Consider the following 9,751-nt stretch of genomic DNA (forward strand, 5'->3'; position numbering starts at 1 on the left):
GTCGTGTAAAGAAAGAATTATTCAAAGAGACATAAGCAGATGGGCTAAAGCTGAAAGAGAGGAAGGTAAGAATATAAAAACACAAACAGGTAGAGTTAGGATAAATGGGACTTGGATAAAATGGGAAGACCTAGAAAAAGAATTAGGAAAGGAAAAAAAGGAAATGAAGGAGAGTAGAATTAACCAAAAAGAAACAGGATCTGGGGAAATAACGGAAAACTAGGTAGTTGTCAAAAGGGAAACAAAAAGGATAGAGGTAGCGAAGGTTTTAATAGGAATAAAAATAAAAATAAGGGTAGAGAGGAGGATGTAGTTAGAAAGAAGAAAAAGCGAAGATACAAAATGAAAAAATTAGTTTGTAATGAAAAGAATAAAAAAATAGGGCAGAGAAACAAAGGAAAGATCAATAATAAATTTTATTACGCAGATAGGTGTTTAATGTCTTGGAATATCGCAGGTTTACTAAACAAGGATACGCAGTTTTGGAATTATGTTACAGGTTTTGATTACAGGTTTATTAGTCTCATACAGGTTTATTAGTCTCAGTGAAACGTGGTTAGAAGAGGAAGGTTGGAATAGGCTAAAGAATAGGTTTCCAGACTCGCATATTTGGGAATGTAAGTTCGCAGTAAAAAATAAAAAAAGAGGTAGAGCCAAACGGGGTTTTTTAATAGGTACTAGAAAGGAATGGGGGGAAAAGATGGAGGAGACGGAAATAAAAAAAGAACAAGAAGGACTGACAGTAATGAACATTAAGAGTAAAGCAGGAACACTCCACATCGTTTTAGTATATAATTCAGAAATAATAATGTTAAGTATAAAGCTTGACTATGTAAAGCAATATGTACATAAATATAGGTAAAAACGAGTTAGTTTTGGGTCTAATGTTACATATAATGATTTATTGTAAAACAAGAAAGAACAAATTACGTTATAAATATAAGACGTTTCGACTTTACTAAATCATCCTCAGTCAACATTATAATCATCTCTAATGATTTGAAATATCGTAAAAATTTTTCACTATGTGTGTAACAAGTGAACACATATCAATAAGGACATATCGTAACACGTTTTACAATGAGCATTTTAAAATTAGCTTCTAAAATTAATTGGAGTGTAAACGAGTCCGCAATATATTAACAATGTTAAATTGCATAGTCGACGTAATGAAATTCCTACTGTTTCTGCGTTAACCGACGCGAAAAAGTGAAATCCGAATAATCCATCTTTGATTCAATTGTCATTAGTAATAGTTTATTAGTTTAACTAAAGTATGTCAATTATGTTCAAAATGGTTATTCGTTGACAAGTTTATGTTGTGTTAAAATCGTGGTTTGATTACTTACAAAGATTTTTTATATACATGCATAACAGCAAGTTGTCCTATTCTTTTGTACGGTTTTATTCAGTATAATAGTATTAATAAATGATAAGTATTCCAATGTATATTAAGACAGCTTTCTTTAAAAAGATCAAGTTAAAACTTCACGTTCAAATTTTTTTCATACACAGTCTCCTCTTATACCGATGTCGGTATGTAGAAATTGTTATGATTGATGATGACTGTCAACAACTTAATCGATATTCGCTAGTCTGTTTAATAAACAAATATGAGCCATCAAGAAACTCTGTATCCTTTTGCAAATTTATACTATTCTTTTGTTCTTTAATATACAATTTTAATATACATTTCGGATATTAACCTTTTATTATAATTTGGTTCCGAATCTAAAATTTTTACATTGCTCCAATCGATCGAGTGATTAGTTTCCAATATATGATTCGTGATAACCGAGTGTCTCGATGGATCCAATTTAATGTTGTTTTCATGTTTTTTTATTCTCGTTTTTAATTGCCTTTTGGTCTGTCCCACATACGAAGCGTCACAATCTCTACATGAAACTCTATAAACTACATTGTTACGTTGCCAATGTTTTATTCCGTCTTTATGTACTCTGATAAAATTACTTAATTTATTAAGAACCCTATGTCCGGCTATGTATCGTAATTTATCAATAAGTGACGCCGCATTTTCGGAGACATTGTGAATGTACGGTAATACAATATAATTTTTTTTTTCATTCGATTGGTCGCTAAATGTAACCTGATTATCATGATTCATTTTTCGTTTCAACAAATTGTTGTAAAATAATTTTTTCAATCTGGAATTAACCTCTCTAAAGATCATATCTATAGGATAACCATTAACATAATCCTAAGTATGTTGATGACGAGCTCCAGATTCTTCCGCTGAAAGCTAGGATGTGAAAGAAACATCGCCCTGATGGATAATGTTATTATCATTGACTGGTTTCATAAAGATTCATACTCAGGCAGATATTTGTCATATTACTCACATCATCCTCTATGCCACAAAATAGGCACTATATATAGCTTGATAAACAGGGCGATGTTTCTTTCACATCCTAGCTTTCAGCAGAAGAATCTGGAGTTCGTCATCAACATACTTAGGATTAATGATTATCCTATAGATATGATCTTTAAAGAGGTTAATTCCAGATTGAAAAAATTATTTCACAATTTGTTGGAACGAAAAATGAATTATGATAATCAGGTTACATTTAGCAACCAATCGAATGAAATCGATATCGTCAATCATAACAATTTCTACCAGCGTCTGACTCACATCGACATCGGCAAAAGAGAAGACTGTGTGTGGAAAAAATTTGAACGTGAAGTTTTAACTTGATCTTTTTAAAGAAAGCTGTCTTAATATACATTGGAATACTTATCATTTATTAATATTATTATGCTAAATAAAACCGTACGAAAGAATAGGACGACTTGCTGTTATGCACGTATATCAAAAAGTCTTCGTAAGTAATCAAACCACGATTTTAACAAAACATAAACTTGTCAACAAACGACATTGTTAAATCTTTACTTCCTGAATATTTAAATAGTTTAACACCAGCATCACTTCCGCCACATGAATTACGATTAAGACCTAATTGTATTATTATGTTAATTAGAAATCTTTGTATTAACGAAAAACTATGCAATGGTACAAGATTAATGGTTATAGAATTAACTAATCATTTATTAAAATGTAAAATTTTGTCAGGTGATAAAATGGGAGAAACTGTTTTTATTAATTGTATTACATTATATTGTGAAAACGTGTATCCATTTACGTTTAAAAGAAGACAGTTTCCGATCAAAATTGCTTTTGCAATGACGATTAATAAAGCACAGGGACAGACGTTTGAAAGAATATCTTGGAAATCAACAAGAAAGTAAAATTGTTAAAAATTATGTGTATAAAGAAATATTAAACTAATTATCATTTATTTACATTATTAAAAATGTACATTATTAAAAAATTTAACTTAATAAAAGACATAAATTAAAAAATATTCTATTATTTATTACATAAAAAAGAATATTAAAATATCAATTCAATTATTTTAAGTTGGTATTGTTTATATAAAAACGTAATATTTTTTTCAAATTGATAAAAATATAGAAATAAAATTTTTTATATAAAAAATATATATATATATATATATTGTTACGAGCCGGATTTCCCCACCCGACCTCGTAACCGACATATGTGGATCGCGACTAAGCATTCGGCGAAATATCAATCGCGCAACTCCGGGCGCGACAATAAGAAAATAACGCAACGGCCCAATTAGAGCCGAACAATTGAAATTCAAACGCAGCAGCCTTGCCGAGTAGCAGGAACGCTGATCGGCAAGGATGCAACGTAACCCTGGAATAAAAAGGGAAAGCCCAACGCCGAGTCGGGCTCAGTCAATAATCAATCTGTCGCGTTATCCTGTCACGTGATACTGCTGTGAAATTAAGTAGTGAAATAAAAGTGTTCATATTATCCACGTCGAGAGTGCCTTATTTAAAACCCCAGTCCCCGGGAGTGCACTCTCGAACGAGCAGAGTGCAGCAAATAATAAGTGACCAGTGGTGCAAAGGGCCCCTGACGGAGGACGGACCCCGAAGTGCACAGAGCGGCACAACAAAAGTGGTGGCAGCGGTGGGATCCGTCCAAGACCATCCTACAGGACGCCAGTGACAACCTGGTCAACTCTAGCAAACGGGACAACAAGGTGTGCAGACAGCTAAGGACGCTAGCCGGACAGCAGCGTACGAAGCGGACACCCGGTACAGTAGAGACACGGACAACCCGACGCCAGCACTCCCCCGACCTGCCGCAACTGCGAGCCAGCGGACAACGCGACATGCGAGCGATAGCGACTTTAATGTAAGTCCTAGAAAATAAGACAAGCGCACTCAGTAAATGTCGGAGGGCGAGTCAAGCCGCGGACCGCCCCGTGAAAACGCAAATTCGTGGCTATATAGCAAGCCTACACGCCGCGCGTTTAGATCGAGCCCCCTAAGCCCCGTGCGCGTATTAGAGCAAGCCGTGCAGGATACTAGAGAAAACGTGCGTCGAAATCTCGCTACGAACTACTCTAGCAACAGTTCGCCCGAACCAGAAGAGTATCCAAACATTGTAATCGAGCGAGAGTTTCCCTTTAACGACATCGACGTTAGCTTATTACCCGGACCGAGTAGGATTGACAGAAATTATTACAACCAACCAACGCGAGAACCGACGACACTGACTCGGACATAAGCGTAACTCACCGGAGAGAATTTTCTTTGACATCTTACGATAGCAGCATGTTTGATCCAGAAGAGTATTACACGGCTAATCGCAACGCACGCAACATGGCCACACAACCCCCCGGAACACCACGAAGAGAAAGAAGTACCGAAAGACCCAGCGGCGCGGAAATAGACGCTGAATAAAATCGAATGCGTACCTCAGTACATAGAGGACAAGATCACGCAGGACCGTCCCGCGACCGTAGAGACGCGATGATCTATGAAATGTTAGAAGGCATGAGAGCCATCCAGGAGCGGCTGAGTCGCCTGGAACTTGCCCAACATCATACGCGCGTAGCAAATCAAATCGCCGATCCCACACAAATATACTACGGACGTACGGCGGACGACGTTCGAAACTCTCGCGGACCGATAACTTTATTCATGAAACTAAAAGAAGCCCGGGATATGATTCCAGAAATGGACGGAACATCGCGAAACGCGGTGCAAAAATTTTTAAACGCGAGTACTTACGCAATGAGCGAGATTAATCCGAAAGACGAACACTCCTTGTTAAAAGCAATTTTATGCACGAAACTGACAGGTAAAGCTATGCACAATTTTCAGACGCGAGACATCCACTCGTTCGCACAATTAAAACGCGAAATAGAATCGTGCTATTTAACAAAAAGAAGCACCACCCACATTCAGAGGGAATTTAATATGAGTCGGCAGAAGCCCGGTGAAAGCGCGCGCGAGTATGGATCCCGAATAGATAAACTCGCGATGGAACTCTATCAATCCATGATAGAAGGCCGCCAACAGACGGTGGAGCAGAGGAAAGCGATCCTTGATACTATACAAGGACTAGCCCTCAAAAATTTCCAATTAGGTCTAAAAGAAGAGATACAAACTATAGTGCGATCTCGAAATTATGATAATCTATCCGCCGCCATTTTAGGCGCAACTGCGGAGGAAAAATTAAAGGGTTCTTCGACTAGGCTACTGCAAGGCACCGACAGAAACAGAAACGGACCAGAATACTCGCGAGGGAAAAACTCAAGCATACAATGCCACAAATGTGGAAAAACCGGCCATATAGGAAGAGAGTGCAGAACGAGCCGGTACGCGAATAAATTTTCCCTTCCAAAACCCGAAAAAACGGCAAGCGCTAATACCATAGAGAAATATTGCACGTATTGCAAGAAACCGGGACACAAGAGAGAAGAATGCTGGTCCCTACACGGGAGGCCTGAAAGAGAGAGACCGAGGCGAGCAAAAGGAGAAGTTGGAAAGGAAAGGCAAGTAAACACAACCGCCCAGGCTAGAAGGAAAGACAATAGAGAGAGCGATGAAATGTCATTCAGTAGCAGCAGCGAGAGCAACGAAGAGAAGAAGCCTAAGAAGAGGAAGACGCGAGCAGCACGTGAGCATCAAATTACACAAGTCATCTGCAACGTGCAAGCCAACAGCGGTCTCGATCTCGTGACGTTGCCAATACAAGAAGCAAAAAAGGGCAAAATAAATCTACTTCTAGATACAGGCGCAACTATTACCTTACTAAAAGTAGGAAATTTAAAGGGTGAAACGCCAATTCGCGAGGAACGTATGACTCTTACCGGCGTGACAGGACACAAAATCCACACGCTGGGGAAACTAAGAGCAACTATAAAATTAGGGGACAAAGAAATAAGACATACGGTATACGTGGTCAAAGACGATTTCCCGATCGACTACGAGGGCATCCTCGGAATAGATTTCTTAAAGAAACACAGCGCAAAGTGCGACCATGGACGAAAACAAGTGCGTATAGGAAATGCAATCCTTAAACTCAGGCCGTTCCAAAAATTTAAATTAGCGCCTCGTAACGAAACAGTTATACGAGCGAGTACAGACCGAATAGGTATTGTCCAAGCAGAAGAAACGCAACCCGGAGTCTTTATCGGGAGCTGCTTGGTATGCCCGGAGGACAATACTTGTCCAGTCAGCGTAATGAATACGACCGGAGAGATAATAGAAATAACAATACCAAGCGTCACTGTTGAAGAACTGTGCACGGACGAAGACGAACGCATACATGCAATAAAGGCAGCGGATGAACGAGAACGTGAAAATATTCTAACACGCCAAGAACGATTATGGAAGCAAATGCGAACAAGCCATTTAAATTCGGAAGAAAAGGAGAAGTTACAAGAAATTTGCGAGGAATTTTGCGATATTTTTTATCTAGAAGGAGATGTCCTATCGTGTACAAATGCGGTAGAACACGAAATAATTACGCGCACTGACAGCGCACCCGTCAATGTTCGACCATATAGACTGCCTGAAAAGCACAAGATAGAAGTGAACAGGCAGATACAGGAGATGCTCGAGCAGGAAATAATTAGACCGAGCACAAGCCAGTGGAATGCACCCTTGCTGGTGGTTCCGAAAAAAACTGACGCATCAGGTAAACCAAAGTACAGAGTCGTGATAGACTTTCGCAAATTAAATGATCTTACCATAGGAGATTCATTCCCTCTGCCGAATATTACCGACATATTGGACCAACTGGGAAATGCGAAATACTTCACAACCTTAGATCTCGCATCCGGATACCACCAAATTACAGTGGCAGAAAAAGATAAAACCAAAACTGCGTTTTCCACGCCTTATGGCCATTATGAATACAACAGAATGCCATTCGGACTCAAGAATGCACCAGCAACGTTTCAACGATTAATGAATACGATACTGACGGGAGTGCAAGGACTAAAATGTCTAGCTTATCTAGACGATATAGTGATATATGGACCTGACCTTAAGGAGCACAATAAACGTTTAATAGAAATAATGCGTAGATTACGAAAAAACAACCTAAAACTACAGCCCGACAAATGCAAATTCCTGCGGAAGGAGGTAATCTATTTAGGGCACATAATTACCGAGAATGGGATCACGCCTGATCCTACAAAATTAGAAGCTGTAAAAAATTTTCCACAACCAAAAACCGTAAAAAATATTCAAGCGTTCATAGGATTAGCGGGTTATTATAGAAAATTTATAAAAGATTTCTCAAAAATTGCGAAGCCACTCACTAAGCTCACGAAAAAAGGAGAAAAATTTAGATGGACAACAGAACAACAGAACGCGTTCGAAATATTAAAGGAAAAACTGATTACGGCACCGGTATTAAGCTATCCGGACTTCGAAAAGGAATTCGTAGTAACAACGGACGCGTCGGATTACGCGATAGGAGCAGTGCTCTCGCAAGGACCTGTCGACAGCGATCAGCCAATAGCTTACGCTAGTCAAATTTTAAATAAAGCAGAAAAGAATTACAATACAACACAAAAGGAGTTGCTAGCAATAGTCTGGGCCGTGAAATACTTTCGACCGTATATATACGGGACCACATTTAAAATAATAACGGATCATCGACCATTAGTATGGTTATCTAATGTCACTGACCCAGGCTTGCGACTCATACGGTGGAGGTTGAAACTCGAGGAGTACGATTACAAAATCGTACACCGAGCAGGCAAAGGCAATGTCAATGCCGATGGCCTGAGCTGGTATCCAATTACAGATAGCGCGAGTGTCAATGCAATCACGCCAACAGAAGAGAGAGAAGAAGCGACAAGAGAATATACAGAAGAAGAAAAACAACAAATACTATGTGAATATCACGACACGCCGATTGGGGGGCATCAGGGAGTTGCACGCACCCTCAATAGAATCAGATTAATGCACAACTGGCGAGGAATAACTAGAGATATAGAAGAATATATAAGTAAATGCGAATTTTGCCAGAGAAATAAACTAAGCCGAAAAACAAAAATGCCTCTAACTATCACAGACACTCCAGAGAGGCCTTTCGAAAAATGCGCGTTAGACATAGTGGGGCCACTGCCGGTGACCACTAATGGAAACAGATATACTTTAACTTTCCAGGACCACCTTACTAAATTCAGTAAAGCCATACCTATAGAAAATCAAGAAGCGAGTACGGTAGCAAAAGCCTTTGTAACAAAAATAGTAGTGGAGTATGGAATACCCGAGAAAATTCTAACAGACCAGGGAACCAACTTCACAAGTGAAATGTTCAAGAACACCTGTAAATTATTAAAAATAGAGAAAATACAGACCACAGCGTACCACCCGGAAAGTAATGGAGCGCTAGAACGCTCGCACCGGACTCTCGCGGAATACCTGCGGCATTACATCAATGAAGAACAGACAGATTGGGATGAATGGCTCCCTTATGCTATGTTCGCGTATAATACAACCCCGCATACCGCAACAGGATTTACTCCGTTCGAATTAGTATACGGGCACCGCGCGACTCTACCTACGGCACTGTCGAAACCACCGAAGCTTACGTATTCGTACGAAGACTATGTAACCGTGAATCGTGCTTGTGAATCATTAACGCGGATAGCCGCGGGATTCAGGATCCGGGCGGTGGACTCAGTGAATAAAGAGACGTGTGTGACGTTCGGTTAATTATGATTTATTATTAATGATAATATCTTACGCTACTATATACATTGCCCTATTCTAATATGTACAGGTAGTGCCCCGGGTTGCGGGGAGCGAATGTCGCGAGGCGCGGGCGCGTGCGGCGCTCTGATTGGTCGCGATGACAGTCGGTGTTTGATTGGCGATTGCGGTCGGTCTCGTAGATCGCGGTATTCGTGGCGGTACAGCTTCTGCCGTGCGGCGCGTGACGGTGCCTGTGTCGGCGTTGGCGGTGCCGGGATTGGCCCTTCGCTTCGGTCGCGCCGGCGCCGTACGGGGCGTCGCTAGGATTGGCCGCGTCGATCGGCTCGGCACCGTGATTGGCTACGGCGGTGCGCGACTGCGCGGTACTCGCAATGCGGTAGACGGCGGAGCGCGTGCTTCGGCGGAGTCAGCTGTTCGTCGATATCAGCTGTTCGCGCGGCCGGTGATCATCCCGCGAGGACGATCTTCGCGGTGCCGGTTATCCCCTCACTCCGGGGTCCCCGGCGGTGGTGCGGGACCACTCACTTCGTGGTCGGGATGATCGTGTCGGTGTGTCGTCGCTCACTTCGCGACTCGGGAGACACTCACTTCGTGTCAACGGGATTGCAGGTTAGGTTCGCACTCACTCCGTGCTCTGGGAGGCCAGGCTCAATTCACCTGGAGGAAACGATCA

Source organism: Monomorium pharaonis, chromosome 4, assembly GCF_013373865.1.
Source record: "Monomorium pharaonis isolate MP-MQ-018 chromosome 4, ASM1337386v2, whole genome shotgun sequence".
Lineage (NCBI taxonomy): Eukaryota > Metazoa > Arthropoda > Insecta > Hymenoptera > Formicidae > Monomorium > Monomorium pharaonis.